This window comes from Myotis daubentonii, chromosome 3 (genome assembly GCF_963259705.1).
Source record: "Myotis daubentonii chromosome 3, mMyoDau2.1, whole genome shotgun sequence".
NCBI classification, from domain to species: domain Eukaryota; kingdom Metazoa; phylum Chordata; class Mammalia; order Chiroptera; family Vespertilionidae; genus Myotis; species Myotis daubentonii.
The window spans coordinates 184395773-184413349 of record NC_081842.1 but is presented as its reverse complement, the minus strand read 5'-3'; the positions used below and the strand labels follow the sequence as shown (position 1 = coordinate 184413349).

General features: G+C 37.8%; 1 protein-coding gene across 9 annotated transcripts in view; it reads left to right on the top strand.

Moving 5' to 3' along the window:
* OSBPL9 (oxysterol binding protein like 9) overlaps positions 1-17577 on the top strand; it is a 141266-nt gene that overhangs the window by 45510 nt on the left and 78179 nt on the right. The gene's annotated exons all lie outside the window — the stretch shown is intronic.

The following is a 17577-nucleotide window of genomic DNA, read 5'->3' as shown; positions in this document are numbered from 1 at the left end:
AGCTTCATTACTAATGTTTTTGTTATTCAATCCAGAATAACCACTATTTTATGTTTAAAGCAGTCCAAGAAACTTAGAAATGAGATTTGGAGATGTTAGCACTTTCTTTGAACTGCAAATGAACAATGCATTATAATAGATGATATATCAAGAAAAATAAATGTTAAATTTACAGCTTAAAAATGTTTTGGTTATGAAGGTTCACAGTGATCAGATGTTATCTGATGTTCAGACAGTTTTTGTCCTTCTATGCTAAGGTATTAAACTGCAGTTATTTTTCTTCATTGTCTTGTTTAAGAGATTAACACCTAGAAATGAAAGATGCAACTTACATACAGTAAAGATAAACCAGTGTATTCAAAAGTGATATCTCTAATGCTTTTAAGAAAAGCACTCTTAAAAATATTTACTGTTTGGTCATATTCTTTATTCAGAGCTGCTTACCTAATGATGCTCTCCTGAAATTTTCATAACATTTTTTAACACATTTAAAATCTTGTTATAAAAGCCCAAGGCCTTTATTTTTAGGTTAAATATGTAATGCTGCTTACAAATTAAAGCAGATAATGCCCACACACTGGGACTTTTTTTTTTGAATGAAGTTGAATACTTGAATGCGTTTCCAGTCATAGCTGCTGATGCAGGTGAAGGCTGCAGTATGGAATTCTCTCCTCTGCAGTTGCTAAGGAGACACCTTCTGTGGACATCCAGAGACTGTATTGTTTGCCTGGTTAAAGGAGAGGAGACTCAGACCTCTAGAGCAAAGGAACCTCTACCTTCTGATTTACTTTTAAATTATTTATGTTAAACTCATCTCCCCTTTAACACTCCCAGATTTATGTGGCCTGCTTGTAAGACAAGCAACTCTTTTAATGCATTATTTAAATGACAAGGATAAATAAGAGTTATATGTATTTTTTAAATGGGTTCTTATTTCTGAGACCATCAGACTTATTTGTTTCTTTTCTAGTGAAATAGTAATGGAAGTCTCAGGCAGCATGAGATTATTTAGCTTTTTAAAGAACTCAATAAGACTCTCTCTATATATCCAAAATGAATTATTTCACATTCATAAGTTCTTACTCATAAATTCTTTGAAAATTTGATAAAAAGTTCTTATTGTCTGATAAATCTTATATTCTTGATGAGAATTGAAAGCAAGTTTTACATTAGCATATGTTTAAATGTGTTGAACTTTTTATTTAATATACCAGAATTTTTTAAGCAAAATGAAATATCAGTTGATGCATCTATAAAACAAACTCTGTTTTTGTTAAAGTGAAAGCTAGAATTTGTTTAAGAGTCTCATGCTCTACCGACTGAGCTAGCCGGGCGCGGTCAGAATTTGTTTAGATGTAGTCATTTATTCAACATCTATTTTAGACATTCTAAGTTCTGGGGGTACTGTAATGAACAAAACAGATGCCCACTGGAGTCATCCATTCTGGTAGAGGAGAAAGCTAATAAACAAGATAAGTTAGTAAAGTACAAGTAAATAAGAGAATGCTGAGTCCTGGAGAGAAAAAAATAAAGCAGAAAGGCAGAACATGAAAAAGAAGTGAGGTTGCTATGTGTGTGTATGTGTTGTGGAGGGAGTGTTGGAATTTTAGAGTGGCTAGGAAATGATTCACTGGGGTGGTGCCTTTCAGTGAAAGAGCTGAAGGAAGTGAGAGAGCAAGCTATAAGGCTTTGCTGGGGGTGGGGATGGGGAGTACATCATTCCAGGCAGAGGGAACAGTAAGTGCCAAAGTTTGTGCCTGCCATATTTGAATAACTGCAAGGAGGCCAGCTCTGGTTGAAGTGTAAATAACCATAGAGGAGAGTAGTGGGAGGTGAGATCTGAGACTATAGGGAGCCTGGTCATGTGAGGCCTCTATATGCCACTGAAAGGACATTGAATTTTATTGAGATGAGATACCAGGAGAGGATTTTGATCAGAGGAGTGACATGATGTGATTTATTTTAACAGTACTAGTAGCCCGGTGCATGAAATTTGTACACATTGAAAGGGAATTAATTAGAGGAATGTAATTTGGACTCACTATCTAATATCAATAATATGTGAGCGTGAGGCAGTCTGCATTTCTGAAATTCAGTGATATGAATTTTATCTATTACTTTGCCAAATAAATGGAATTTACAGATATCATTTAAAAGAGCATTCAGCTTCATATTAAAAACTCTGGCTACCAAGTCAGGTCTGTTTTCAACTTTTTGCCAGCTTGTAAATTGTTTGCAGTATCTGCCCATTTGGGGTTGCACGTCATGGTTACGAATAAATCGGGCTTGCCATACCTCATTACAATTGCTATAGCATCCTGATATCGCTGCTGCATATTTCTGGGACTACCCTCAGAAGATGATGGAAGTATTATCATTTTACCAATCGGCACATTGTCATTTTCAGATCTAGATTTGAGATAATCCATCAAACCACTATATTTTCCAACTCTCAACTTAGATTGGTTTGCTTTGATGAAATTTATCCGATTGGCCTTCATTTTTGAATATGAATCCACGATAAACTGTTGATTTAATTTTCCTGCATTTAAAATAGGATTGAACATATCCTGCACAGAGAGATGAAATCCATAATACTGCATTTGTGGGACTTGTGTCCTTACATTTTGTCTAGTATTATTGTCGATTACACTGTTGTCTCTGAGTCTTAATGCAATATCTGTTCCCCAGCCTTTTTCACCATGTGGAAAAAGAATAGGATATGTCATTGCATCTAATGTAGGAAACAGGATATTGATTTGTTTCATTTTAGTGGCATTGTGGATTATTGGGATCTGGTTTACAGTGAATGAGCAAGTCCCTTTCAAAAGGAGGTTCTCCATCTTTGTTTCTGAATATGACAGCAACCTTGGTTACACAGGGAGAATTATATCTACCTGGGTCACTGTTGCAATCCTATTTAATCGCCATTGTTACTTCTGTGGGAGCAATACCTTTGCTGTTGCTTTAGATTGGGCTTCCTTTTCTACCACATGTAGCATCTTGTACGATTTTGTTAATTCACTTATTTCATGCATGAGGTTGTTGATGTTGATCATGAGCCTTTCTGAGCAGTCCTGGTTTTCTGGCATTGCCCATCTTTTACTTGTAGCTTCGGCTATATCCCAAATACAGTGGGGCCTTGACTTACGAATTTAATTTGTTCCGTGACAGAGCTCGCAACTCAGATTACTCGTATGTCAAATCATAAAGTGAACGAGTGAGATACATGATGCTGGGCTGATGTTGTGGCGTTCACTGTGACATTCGCTGCGCCAACTAGCGGTGGGGTATCTGAAGCTGGCTCGTAACCCGAATTTTAGCTCGCAACTCAAAGCAAAAAATCGGCCGAGAGACAGCTCGTATCTCGAAAAACTCGTTAGTCGGGACACTCCTAAGTCAAGGCCCCACTGTATAGAGTTGAGCAAAATTCCAAGAAACACCATCCGAAGGATGTAAAGTTCCAGTACGATGATAAACTTGTCCGTGTATTCTAAAACAGTATGGCCTGTATCCTGATGGCAATGCAATATTTTCACCCATGGAAGCAAAAGCAAAAGAACTATTTATGGAACGAATATTTTCCATGAAATTTTTACTATCAGAATCTTCGTTTGTCATTAATCTTTTTAAATATGCCGGGTAATCTGGGAAATGTATATCATTTGGACAGATTTTCCCTTTGCTACAACATTGAGTATATTTCCCATCGGATGGTTTTTCATCAGAGAAATTTAATGATAGGCAAAATTCACATCGAACAGTCATTCCACCACAACTATGTTTGAGGATTGCATCTTCATGTACTCCATTTTCGCTGAGAAGGCAGTTCCTACCGGTATTGGTAGTACTTGTTGATGACTGTTCTCTCAACATATTCTGTCGGCGCCACCGCCTTCTTTCAACTTCAAAGGCACATTGGTCTTTAGACATTTTCTGTCGATAACGCCGGTGTTTTTCCAGTAGCTGGTGTTCAGATACATCCTGTCGTAGGCGCCGCCTTCTTTCAAGATCAGACGCATGCTGATCTGCAGACACTTTCTATAGATAACACTGGCATCTTTCGGCTGCAGAGCTACGTTGTATCAACAGTTGTTCTTTAGACATAGTCCCACCTCCCTGCTGTCACGGTCTGAGATGCAGGTGAATGAGAGCCCCGGCTGTCAGGCCGCTGAGAGCTGTCTGACCAAAGGCTGATTCTGGCTGATTCTGTGGGGGTGGGACTTCCTCCTCCTTGCTGTCAGTTTCCACAGCTGTGATGAGGAAGCTGGGGTGACAGAGGGAGCTGCGCCCTCCAGCTGCCCTCTCGCTCTGCTCTATGTCCAGCAGTCTCCTGCTCTGCCATGTCCTCCAAACCTCCTGTTCTCTGCCCACAAGGTCCCAGGAGCCCGTGGGCGTGGCTAGGTGCAGGCAGCCTCAGCTCCCTGCTGGTGAAAGTCCCGGTAGCCCGCAGGCATGGCTACAGCCTCGCCTCCCAGAGCTGGCGAAGGTCCCAGGAGCCCGTGGCTGCGGCCACTGTCACCTCCTGAGGTGCTTGACACCTGCGTATGCACATTAACCGCCATCTTTGCCGGATAATTTGCATAGTCACTCGGATTTGCTGGTGGGCATGGCTTGTAGGCATGGCTTGAGCATAGCGGAGGAATGGTTAATTTGCATGTTTCTCTCTCATTATATAGGATTACTCTGGCCACTGTGTTGAGAAAAAAATGCAGGAGGCAAGGACAGAAGCAGAGAAACTAATTAGGAGGCTTTTGTAGTCCAGAAGAGAGATGATGGTGGCTTTCATGGTAGCCTTGGGAAAGGGGAGGTAGTGAGAAGATGTCGAATTGTATATGTATGTTTAATCAACTTTATTGAGGTATTAACATACAATCTATAATAATAAAAGGGTAATATGCTAATTAGACCAGACAGCTGAACGACCTTCGGACATCCTTCCAGATGACCTTCTGGATTAAAGTCTGCAAGGGCCGAGGCAAGCCGCCATGGCTGAAAGGGCTGAGCCCCTTGCACGAATTTCGTGCATCAGGCCTCTAGTAAAATATAAACATTATACCGTTCAATGAGTATTGACAAATTTATTTGCCCATGTAACTGCTAGCACAATCAAGATACAGAACATTTCTATCATCCACAAGATTCCTTTATTCTTTGAGTCAGTCACCACTGCCAGCCCCTGGTCCCAGTCAACTACTGATCTACTTTAAATAGAGATTAGATTTTTCTTTTGGAGAGTTTCACATAAATGGAATCACACAGTATGTATTCTCTTTGGTCAGGCTTTATTTTAGCTCAGTATAATGCTTTTAAGATTCATCCATGTTGTGTGTATTGGTAGTTTGTTCCTTTTATATTGCTAAGTAATAGTTGCATGTTATATTAATTTTGAAGGTTGAACTGTATATATATGTGAGAGAAAGATAGGAGTCTAGGTTGACACCGAAATTTTGACTTGAGCAACAACAATGGAGTTGTCATTAATGGAAATGGTGAAGATTGCAAGAGGAACTAGTTTGGGGGGCAGGTGTTAGAGTTGGCAGGGGATGTGAGCATCAAGATCTTAGCCTTGTACGTGCTTAAAAACAAATTTTTGATGCCTATCAAACTTCCAGATGGAGATGTCAAGTATACAGTTGAGGTGCTGAGTTCAGGGGGAAAGTTCACGCTGGAGAAATAAATTTGGAAGCCTTTGGCATACAGATGGTATTTAAAGTCATGAGAATTTGAGAGTAAAGGTAGAGAAAAGAGAAAAGGTCCAAGTAATGAGTACTGGAGCACTCCAATATTTGTTTGGAGGGCACAGAGATGAGGCAGAACAGCCAGAGATGGAAAAGAAGCAACCAAATGGAGGAGGAAAACCAGGTGAATGTGGCACCAAGAGAAAGTGTTTCTAGGAGAAAAGAGGCACCAACAACTGTGTCAGATGCTCCTGATGATCAAGTAAATTGAGGGCTGAAAATTATTGCAGGATTTAACAATTAACAGTCCATTAGTGACCTTGAGAAGAACAGATTGAAGGTAGGAACATAGACAGTGTTTTCAAGTTCTTCTATAAAGGGAAGGTGGGAAATACAGCAGCAGCTGGAGTGGGGATGAGAACAGGGGAGTTTTTTGTTTGTTTTTTAAGGTAAGAGGAATAATAGTATCTTTTTATGCTGACAGTGATTCAATAAAAAGAAAAAATTGATGCAAGAGAGGGGTGAATTGTTGGATCCAGTGTCCTTGAGAAGGCAGGAGAGGAGGTGAGGCATTGCCTTTGACTAGGACAGTGATGGCAAACAAATATTGGAGTGCTCCAGTACTCATTACTTGGACCTTTTCTCTTTTCTCTACCTTTACTCTCAAATTCTCATGACTTTAAATACCATCTGTATGCCAAAGGCTTCCAAATTTATTTCTCCAGCGTGAACTTTCCCCCTGAACTCAGCACCTCAACTGTATACTTGACATGCATGTCAGAGGTGATACGCGAACTCATTTTTTTGGTTGATTTTTCTGTTAAACTTTCTTCATTTAAATATATAAAATAAATATCAAAAATATAAGTGTTTGTTTTACTATGGTTGCAAATATCAAAAAATTTCTATATGTGACACGGCACCAGAGTTAAGTTAGGGTTTTTCAAAATGCTGACACGCCGAACTCAAAAGGTTCGCCTCACTGGACTAGGAGCATGGACAGTTCATCCATAGTAATGAGAAAGAAGAGCAAGTGTATGGAAATGTATGTAGGTAGATTGTTACCCATCCCCTTCATTTCCATTTTGGTTTAAATCTCTAGCTGCCCTACATAGCCTGTATCCTGAAACATCATTTATTTATAATAAAGAAGATTGGTGCCAGGAAGAAAACAAACTTCCTTGAAATAATGGACAATTTGCTATTACAATGATTCCAAGTTCTGATAACTTGATATCTCCAATTTTTAAAAGATGCCATGAAATTCTCAAAACAAAGTCAATTTAAATTAACTTCAGTTTTGAATAGGCAATAATTGAATTTGCAATTTTAGCATGTTAGAGGTTTAAAAAAGTTTGAAAACTACAACGTTATTCTATCCTTTTAAAGAAATATTAAAAAGAAAATACTTGCTAAATTATCTTTATGAACTGGCTCTTTTTTCTTTTGAGCGAGGGCAAAAATGATCCCTTTTCCTATCAGTCAGCCAAAGTTGTTTGCATATATAGATTCATTAGACATTGGGTAGAAAGCAGCTTTGGTATTGTCTGGCTGTTGAATTCAAACATTTATTGTGTGTATAGTATGTGTTCAGAACCTAGGGTATACAAGTAAATAAGACATAGACCATGATGTCAAGGAGCATGTAAGGAAATAATTGTAATGTGAAATTGATGTAGCAGGAGAAATATGTATAGGGCACTAAATATAATGGAGAGTCAGACACTCAGTGCTTCACAAAATATTAGAGTTTTTCTTGTTTCCAAGTAATTTTAAAAATAAAATTAAAAATCATACTAGCTCTTAAAATTTCAAGTTGTTCAAAAGTATAGAATGTAAAAATTAAAAGTTTTCTGTCACCAGGCGCTGTCTCCCCTCTCTCCCTCATTACCTCTTCTATCTGATAGAGTTCTGAAGATTGAACTGAAGTTTGTCAGGTGGAGGGGTGTTGTAGCATGTGCAGAGGCATGGAAATATGACCCTGCCAGTGTGTTCACTAACTATGAATGTTTGGTACTATTAGAACAATGGGGGGAAAATGAGGCTGTAAAGATACGCAGAGGGATCAGATGTAACTAATATAAAAAGGTTATATTTTTATCCTGAGGTCAGTGAGAAGCCAATAAAGCAGGATTTTAAGCAGAAAAGAGACAGACCTGGGTTTTAGATAGATAGCTGTGATTGTTAATAAGGCCCTGAATGGATGAAAGCAGTGGTAATGGAACAGGAGGAGAGGAAATAGACTTGAGAGTTTTAGGAGGTAAATCTATATCAACTAGTGATCGCTTGGAAATTGGAGGTGAGAGAATGAGAGTAGTAAAGATGACCATTTTGTGTTGGCTTACTTTTTGGATGCTGTCAACATCTGAAATAGAAAATCCAGGAGAACAGAGGTGGTGAGGGACCTCTTATGTGTGAGGTGTCTGTGGGACACACAAATGTAGATGGTGATGGCAATTGGATCTGAATCTGGGCTGGAGAGGAGCTTTGTGGTTGTCAGGATATTGCTGGTAGGTGAACCAGAAGTTGAAAATTTGAATGCTTAAGGGCTAGTAAATGAATGAAGATTAAAGCTGAATAAAGACTCTAGCAATTTGGAGAGCCCATGCCCTGTTTGAAAAGGCAGCTGCTACTTAGTTCCAGACAGTTTGGGTTTTCGGTAATGCTTGTCCAATGTTCCCAGATTGTCAAGTTTTTCAAGTGAAGCCAGAAATACAGATTTTTGGTGTGTGAATGGGAGTATGGATGTGTTAAATCTCCAGATTAAACTCCACAACAATGAGGTGGTTTTATTTCTAGTTTTAGAATAGAGAAACTGAGGTTCAGAGAAGCAAAGCACCCAGGATTAGTGGATTATTGCCCAGATCTGCCTAGATCCGTATCTTTGAAGTGTGGTCCCAACCCAGTAGGATCAGCATCACCTGGGAACTTGTTAGAAAGAATCTCTAACCCAGACTTGCTGACTCAGAAACTTTGGGAATGGGCCCTCTTTAGTATTTCTGATGCACTCTAAAGTTTGAGAACCATTGGTCTATATCAAGATATTATTCCACTCTACTCTCGTAACAACTTACATATTAGATGGAATTACTTCCAATTTATATATGATAGAAGTGAGACACAGAGAGTCAAGTGACCTGGCCTTGATCTGAGATTGTCTAATACTATGTCCTTATATGTCTAGAAAGGGTGTGTTGCCCTTAAGCAAACCTGTTGTGTGAAAAATCTAAATTTTTTAAAGATGAAAATTAAGGAGATAAGTATGCGATTAGTTCTTCATAAAACAAACCTTCACTTTCAAAGGACTTGACTGAAGACATCATTTAAGCAGTATGTTCTCCAAAATGATTTCAAGTATGAAATTTGTTTGCAAATTTATTTGATATACTTTTAAATCAATACAAGTTGCACAACACAAAATACAACATTTTAAGCATTAAAAAATGTTTAAATTAAAAGACTCTCCAGGAACTGTAGAAGTCTTATTGGAGGGCATCTTGGGTTGGTCTGATAGCTGACCTTTTCAACTCAGTCCATTAGAGCTTGCTCATTTATTAAAATGTAGAATTACTACAAATCAGGCAGTGGTGAAGGAAAGAATTTAATTCAGAAAGGTTATATTGATCAAGAATATTAGGGCAGCATTGCCCTACTGCATTAACATGAATCAACTCAGCATGGCACATCTGCATCATTAATCATTTAGAACAATAGGCAGTTCGTCATTAGACTAACCCATGGTTGCCTGCTTGTGTCTTCTGCTTTAAAAACAACCATTTCAGCATTATCATTAGTTAAAAAGATTCCATTATCTTATGTTGATTATTGACTTAAAAAATTTTCCCTCTGCAGTTTTTTTTTTATATTTATGTGATAACTTCTCCTTAAATAAAAATAACCATTTAGACTTCATGTAAGGGAAGTATAATTAGCTATAACTAAATCTCTAGCTGCTATAATTTCAGTAGGTGTTAAGTGGGGAAATGCCACTGAATTCATATATTGGGGTATGTTGTATTATAGGAGTACTGGTTATCACTAGTATGTCTTTCTTCTTCCTAACTTGCTCCCTGAACATTTGAAATTATAATTTTCCAAGTTTAACCAAGTATGGACTTCTTGGCTTAGTGAGTAGCTAGGATTAGAGTGGATTTTTAATTTTATGTTTTTTATTAGTAATTTATGTTTTTATCCTACCATTCCCTTCTCTATAATTTCTAAGTAGAAAAATTAGTACCTGCTTAGTAGAATTTGAGAAAATACAGAGTATTATACTAGTAAAGATAATACCAATAACCACTCAAATCCTGCTACCTAAAGATAATTATTTGTAACATGTTTGTGGATTTCTTTCTGATCCATCAGTTGTGTGTGTGTATTTTTAATAATTGAGCCATTTTATTTAAATAAAGTTTTCATATTTTCAATTTAAAACATTGTCATGAACATTTCCCCATAACACTAAATGTGCTAAGATTTTTAATAGTTTCATAATATTTCATTTGATGAATAATTATATTTAACCATTCATCTGTGTTATACAGGTTATTTTTAAAAAAATGATATTTCTGAAACAATCCTCCCCAGTTGCTTTCAAGAGAGATTGTTGATTTCTACTCTCCTCTGCTTCACACCCCTCCTAGGCACTTAGTATTTTAATTTTGAAAGGATGCCAACCCAATGCCCCTCCTCCTCAAAAATATATTTAATGTGCTTTTTTCTCGTTTGATGACTTGTTCATGTCTTTGCCTATTTTTGTTATTGTTGGTGTGTATGCTAATCATTTTTTTCACATATCCTTTTTGAATGAGAATAGAGAATAGTCTTAGACTCATTTATTTACCCTACCATCTGAGAAATTGCTAATATATATTGTTAAGTAATCTTCTTACCCAATTTGGAAGCACATTTCTTGATGGATGTTAGTGTGAAGAGTAAATTAACATATATAAAGAAAAGTACCTCTCTACTTTAGAGTATAATGTGTACCTGAAAATATTCATGAAGGTAGACTGTGTGCCTTTTAGATGTAATATTTATTCATAAGATGTATTCATACATTTGATTACTTTTCCTTAAAAAATTAATATATAGACAATGAACCAAACTCTTACAGGCCAAAGTCTGAGTGTCCCATTGATGATAAAGGTGTACTTTTATATCACATTTGTTTTCTTCCTTCACTTCACTTCACTTCTCCTCCCTCCCTCCCTCCCTCCCTCCCTCCCTTCCTATTGCCAATAAATATTTAATTGCTTATTTTGCCAGTCATTAGGTTAGTTTCTGAATATAAAGTAGTGAGCAAAACAAAGTGCCTATCCTCAAGGATCTCACATTTTGAAAATCATTATTCTAGAGGAGTCTTCCTGGTTGTTCAATTTCAAGTAGTTCTCTGATCCCAGCCAGGCTAAATATACCTGAGTTAAAGCTCTATCTTCTGGTAATGCCTAGATTGCACTCCCCCTTATTTTTACTTTTAGACAGCTGATTAGCTGGTGAGTTCTCTTAGAAAATGCTCAGTTTGGCCAACATAATCTTTGTCTTTTCAGCCTCCATCATTAATTCTACGTTCAGTCTGTGAACATTTATCCTCATGATCATGATGCTTTAGTCAATGTGTTCCACAATTGGTCCAGTATGTAAATCAAAGTTGTGTTTCATTATTACACTTTCTTAATATTAAATTTGGAGGACCCAGGAAAAAAAGAATTCGAATTCAGATAATCTATAAAGCAGCTGCCTCTTCGTTGTGTTGCTGGCTTTAATGAGGACTACTGCTTTGGGTGACTGCCTAGTGGGGGGAATCAGAGGATCATATAAAAGAGATTTGATTTGAGCCCTTGCATATGGGTGATTTAAGTTGAGTGGGGATGGGTGTGAATGGGAGACATATATATCTATGTCTATATCTATATATCTATATATCTCTATATATCTATATATATATACACAGAGATATATAGATATATATAGATATATATATATGAGAGGATGATTGGAAATCTTTCTGGAGAGGTCATTATTCATCAGAAGGGAGCATCTGATGAATAGAAGAAGGAAGTAGGATGAAGAGGAAGCGAACACTTATTGAAGGTGCTATTAGTGTGTTAGGCACCATAATCCTTATATGTACCCCACATATCTTATGAGATAGGTATTTTTATTTCTGTTTTAATAGATAAAACTGAGGTAGGGAGGAGTTTTTAACCCAAGGTAACATGCATAAGAAGTGGCCAAGCCCTAACCGGTTTGGCTCAGTGGATAGACTGTCAGCCTGCGGACTGAAGGATTCCAGGTTCGATTCCGGTCAAGGGCATGTACCTTGGTTGCAGGCACATCCCCAGTTGGGGGTGTGCAGGAGGCAGTTGATCGATGTTTCTCTCTCATTGATGTTTCTAACTCTCTATCCCTCTCCCTTCCTCTCTGTAAAAAATAAATAAAATATATTTTTAAAAAAAGTGGCCAAGCCTGGATTCAAACCCATGCTATTTTCATTGCATGCTGATACTTGTTCATGTTTTTGTCCCTTGTTAACCTTTAGTCACACTGACTTCTTTTTTCACACTGATATCAGTCACACTGGTATCTTAGCCTCTTTGCAAATCTAGCTTCACTGCTGTTTTCTTCTAAACAGTACAGTACACTTCTTATTCTTTTAGTAGTTAATGTTTTCATGCTATTATGTGGTTTGGTTGTCACACTTTCTCCTGTGCTCAGTGTATCCAAGTTTATAGTTGTCACTTGGCAGGGACCCAGTGGAGGCAAGGGAATTGGGACATTGGTCAGAAGAGACTGGTATTGAGTCATAGCATGTAGCATGAGGTGAGCAATCTGTTAACTAAGTGTGAGGGAGGCTTGGAAGACTGGCCCAGGAATGTTCCTTGTAGGGATTTAAAGGACAGACAGTCAAATATGTACTGCTAACCTTCCCTGGCCAGTGTGGCGCAGTTGGTTGGGGCGTCATTGCATGCACTGAAGGGTTACTGGTTCAATTCCTGGTGGGGGCACATGCCTGGGTTGTGGGTTTGATCCCTGGTGGGGGCACTTGCAGGCGGGGTGGGGGGCAGCCAATCACTGTTTCTCTCCCCTCCCATTTAATTTTATTCCTGTTCTGAATGCAGAGTTCTTTTTTAAAAATGGATTTTAGGGAGAGAGAAACACCAATTGGTTGCCTCCCGTATGTTCCTCCACTGGGGATCGAACTCGCAATCTTGGTATGTGCCCTAACCCAGAATCAAACATGCAACCTTTTGTTGTATAGGAGACGTTCCAACCAACTGAGCTACCCGGTCAAGGCTGCAGAGTTCTTTTAATATGTCCGCTGAGAAATCATACCTAAGTTGTCAAGGAAAACAAACCAACATATCTTCTCAATTTTATTCCTCCATTGCAGAGGAAGTCCTGTCTACCTAAGAAGCCTAATTGTGGAGCAGGGGGTCACCAGTAAAATGAGAATGGCAATACTGACTTCTAGAATTGTTGTAAGATTACAGAGATTGCATTTAAATACTTAACATGATGCCTGGCAAATAGCAGGGCTCAAAAAATAGTAACTGCCCTGGCTGGGGCTCAGTGGTTAGAGTATCAGCATGCAGACCAAATGGTCGGGGTTTAATTCCTGGTCATGGGCATGTACCTCAATTGCAGGTTCTGGGGGCATGTGCAGGAGGCAGCCAATTGATCTCTCTCTCTCTCTCTCTCTCTCTCTCTCTCTCTCTCTCTCTCTCTTTCTCTGTCTCGTCAATGTTTCTCTTTCTCTCTCTCCCCTTTCCCCCCATATTCCCTTTCCTTCCCTTCTCTCTGGAAATAATTGGAGAAAATATCCTCAGGTGAGTATTTAAAACAAAAAACAGAATAATAACTGATTTGCACAAGGTATACTCTGATTTTTTAATGGAAAGACTAGGAGTATAGAAAATGACTATTTGAAGTGAACTTTTGAGCCATCTTGCAGAACTTTTGAACGTGGACAAATTAAGTCCTTTCCTTTTAGGAATCTACACTTTTAGGTAATGAGATAAATCAAGGTCATGCTATAAGTGTAATGTATAGTTGAGTGTTAGTAATACAGACAGGTTAGTTCATGGTGGACAGAGGGAAGCACATCTGAGTTACAGGCAATCTGGAAAGAGATGCAATTTTCTAGCTTTATTATAGACACTAGAACTAAATTAACATTGTTCTAATATTTTTAGCATGATTTTCATTAAGAATGTTTTAATGTTATTTACACTTTGTACTTAGGGAATTGGTTTAAGCATAGTGCTTTGGTATAAATTATTACAAATATGAGTCCTGCATTGTAGGGAGGGCTGAATCAATGACATTTTACTTGATTTAGGCTGTTTTATAAGATAGAGTTAAAGCTTGTGGAATTTACTGAGGTTATGTTTGAGTTTATACTGCAGTCTTGGTCTGGAAATATATGCTTTCCTAAAGAAAGGTGTAGATATTATATTAAGGGCTTACAGCTAAATATAGAGAAAGAAGCAAGGAGTTAATGCTCTCTCTCTCAGAATTCCTTGGAGATCTACTGAGGACAAAGAGTGAGGCCTTCAGAAAGGTTGTTTACTGTGACTATTGTAAGGTTATAATGCAGAAGTGCCTCTACTGTACTTTATACCCTGAAGATATACTTAATACTTTTTTTAAAGTCTAAAGGATTTCTCTACCTTCACTATGTAAGGAATAACATCTTACATACTCTGAATAAGTCCTTTTAGGAATCTATGTTCAGAAACTCTCTAAGTATTTTATTTGAAGTAACATAGATAGATCATTATAATTTCTTATTAATATGATTCTGTCATGTTGGGCCACATCTATTTTGGCCTTGTTTGCCTGGGAGGTAGATAAGAAAATAAAGTAGAGAATTCTCTTTTCTTAAATATATATATTTTAGTTGCCCTGCTTTAGTTTTCTTCCTGAATTTTCTCACATGTTTTAATTTATTCTCTTTTTCCTTTCATTGCTTAATTCAAAAGTTGAGTGATTCTGCAACGTCATTCTTCCTTTCTGAACAACCCTAAACCTTGGTAATCAGCTAAAGTGTTTTTGAAGTTCTATAGTTCTCCTCTTGAACTAAGACATGGCTTCAGCTTCTCAAAATTACCTACTTCCATCCCTCTCTCCCTCCCCTTCCCCAGAAATACATTAACAATGTGTTCTACCTGTTGGCTTCTCCTGGAAAAGGGAGTAATTTCTAGCAACATATATTTTAATGCTGTTATTTAATAAACTCAGTAAAACCTTTTATAATAAGGTTCTTCAGGAGATCAGGTTTGCCAAGTTGCAGAATTGAATCTGAGTCTCTTTAAACTCAAACTATAGTTTTTCAACCACCCACTCCCAATCTGTTTTTCCTCCCGTATTCTCTATGTTGTGGAGTAGCACTTCTGCTTACCCAGTTTATCAAATTTGAAGCCTTCTCTTTCCCTACATCTGCATCCCTTACATTGTCTCTACATCAAATGAGTCACAATGTCCATTACATTACCTTTTCTCTATCTGCTAAGTCACTGACATAGTCCAGATCATTATACTTTCACAGTTTCTATATGTATCTTTTTTAAAAATTGATTTGAGAGAGAGGAGAGGGGAGGAAGAGTGGGGGGGGGAGGGGAGAGAGAGAGAGAGAGAGCGCGAGAGAGACCGACCTATTTCTTTTTTTTTTTTAATTTTTATTTTATGTTTTATTTATTTATTTTTTATTTTTTTAATATATATTTTATTGAGTTTTTACAGAGAGGAAGGGAGAGAGATAGAGAGTTAGAAACATCGATGAGAGAGAAACATCGATCAGCTGCCTCCTGCACATCTCCTACTGGGGATGTGCCTGCAACCCAGGTACATGCCCTTGACCGGAATCGAACCTGGGACCTTTCAGTCCGCAGGCCGAAGCTCTATCCACTGAGCCAAACCGGTTTCGGCCCGACCTATTTCTTATTCCACTTATTTATGCATTTACTGGATGATTCTTATATGTACCCTGGGGTACACTGGGGGTGGGGTGGGTGGGGGGCGGAGGGGGTGGCAAACTCACAACCTTGGCATATCAGGATGACCCTATAGCCAACTGAGCTACTTGGCCAGGGCTGTATGTATCCTTCTTTCCCTTTTCTGGTCTCTGTTCTGCCAAATTGCCCTTTTTATTGATGTCTGGGTGAGTTCTCTAAAATCATCCTATTCCCCATACTATTTCTACCCTCTGTCAGTATTGTAGGTCCTAAAGATTGCAAACTGAAATCCTAATTTTTCTTAAATTCAAGATTAAGGAATAGTGGCGCCTTTACCAAAACATGGAGTTAAAGTAATTAGGAAACATCTTCTGCAGAAACTAAAATTATTAGGATACATTTACATACAAATTTGGTGAGGATTTTCATTGATTAGAAATAAGTTGATTTAGAAATTTGTGATTGTAGAATGACTTGAAAAGAACCCATTAATCTACATCTGATTTTCATTGTCTGCTTTGACTGAATCAAAGATACCAGTTGCCCAATGAATTGCTGACTCTGTCCAAGAGAAGCTCAGTATTGCTTCAGATAGTCAAAGTGGAAGTTGTGGGGGAGAAACACTTTTGTCAATATTTACTCAACATTTTGGAGACTTCAGCTAAAACTATTCATAAATCTTTGAGGGGGCCGTTATGGCAGCTTTAAGGCATACTAAAAGCAAAAACAATGATATCTTAGGAAATCCAACCTATTTTTAAATTACAAATATAAAAATGGAAGCATAACTGAATAATGAAATCAACGGATCAGTATTTCTCATTCAACAAATATTTATTGAGCACTTGTTTGCCTGGCATGATTCTAGGAGCTTGGGATATATCAATAAATAAAGCAAATAAAGATTCCAGTGGCAGCAGACTGTATATTTAAAAGTGTATGTGTATGTGTGTGTGTGTGGGGGGGGGGGGGGGGTAAGTACAGAGGAGAAATGAATATGGGGAATATGATGGGTTGGGGATCAGTTTTTAGTATATGCTGGTCAGGAGGTCTCTCATCATTTGAAGAGATGACAAATTATCATTTATCTGGTAATTACGAGTTTCAGTTAGTTGCTAAGAACATGCCAAGCTTTGAGAGTTAAGAAATTGTGCATCAGATTCCATCCCAGACCTCAGGGAGTACGCAGCTGAGCCAGGGAAGGTAAAAAAAGGTTAAAAAAAAGAGCATTATAGTGTTAGAGATGTATTGATATTATAATAAAGTGCATAGATCATTCTTTCTCTAATGTGATGTCATCACTCTTCTAATTATGATAAGCAGTCTATTTAAACTATGGCTCTTAAATCTTCTGAACATCAAAACATTGGTTTAGATTACTTTAGATTTAGAGTCATATGAATTGGTTTTTCTCTCTCCACACCTCTTTATTACCTTCTTTTAAAAATACCCTCTACCATGGCTGGTGTGGCTCAGTTGGTTGGAGCATCATCGAGCACACCACAAGGTCGCAGGTTTGATCCCCAGTTGGGGCGAATGGAAGAGGCAACTGATCGATGTTTTGCTCTCACATTGATGTTTTTCTTTCTCTAAAGTCAACAAAAGCATGCCAGGTGAGGATTAAAAAGAACAAAAACACCCTCTAATCACTCATGCTGTCCGAACTGGTTACAAATTATAGTCAACGGCATTTCCAACCACTTAATTATCTAAATGGAAGGTTTTTATTCAGCATCCCTCTAGCTACCCATCATGTACCCCCTCACAAATATATAATGGCTATCTATAAAACATGCAAGGTGCTTTGCTAAGTGCTAGAGATACAACAACGAATAAGACCAACAATCTTCTGATTTCTAGAAGCTTTCATTCTAGTAGAGGAGGCAATCAATAAGTAATCAAATAAGATGTCACATATAATATACATCAGTGGTTCTCAA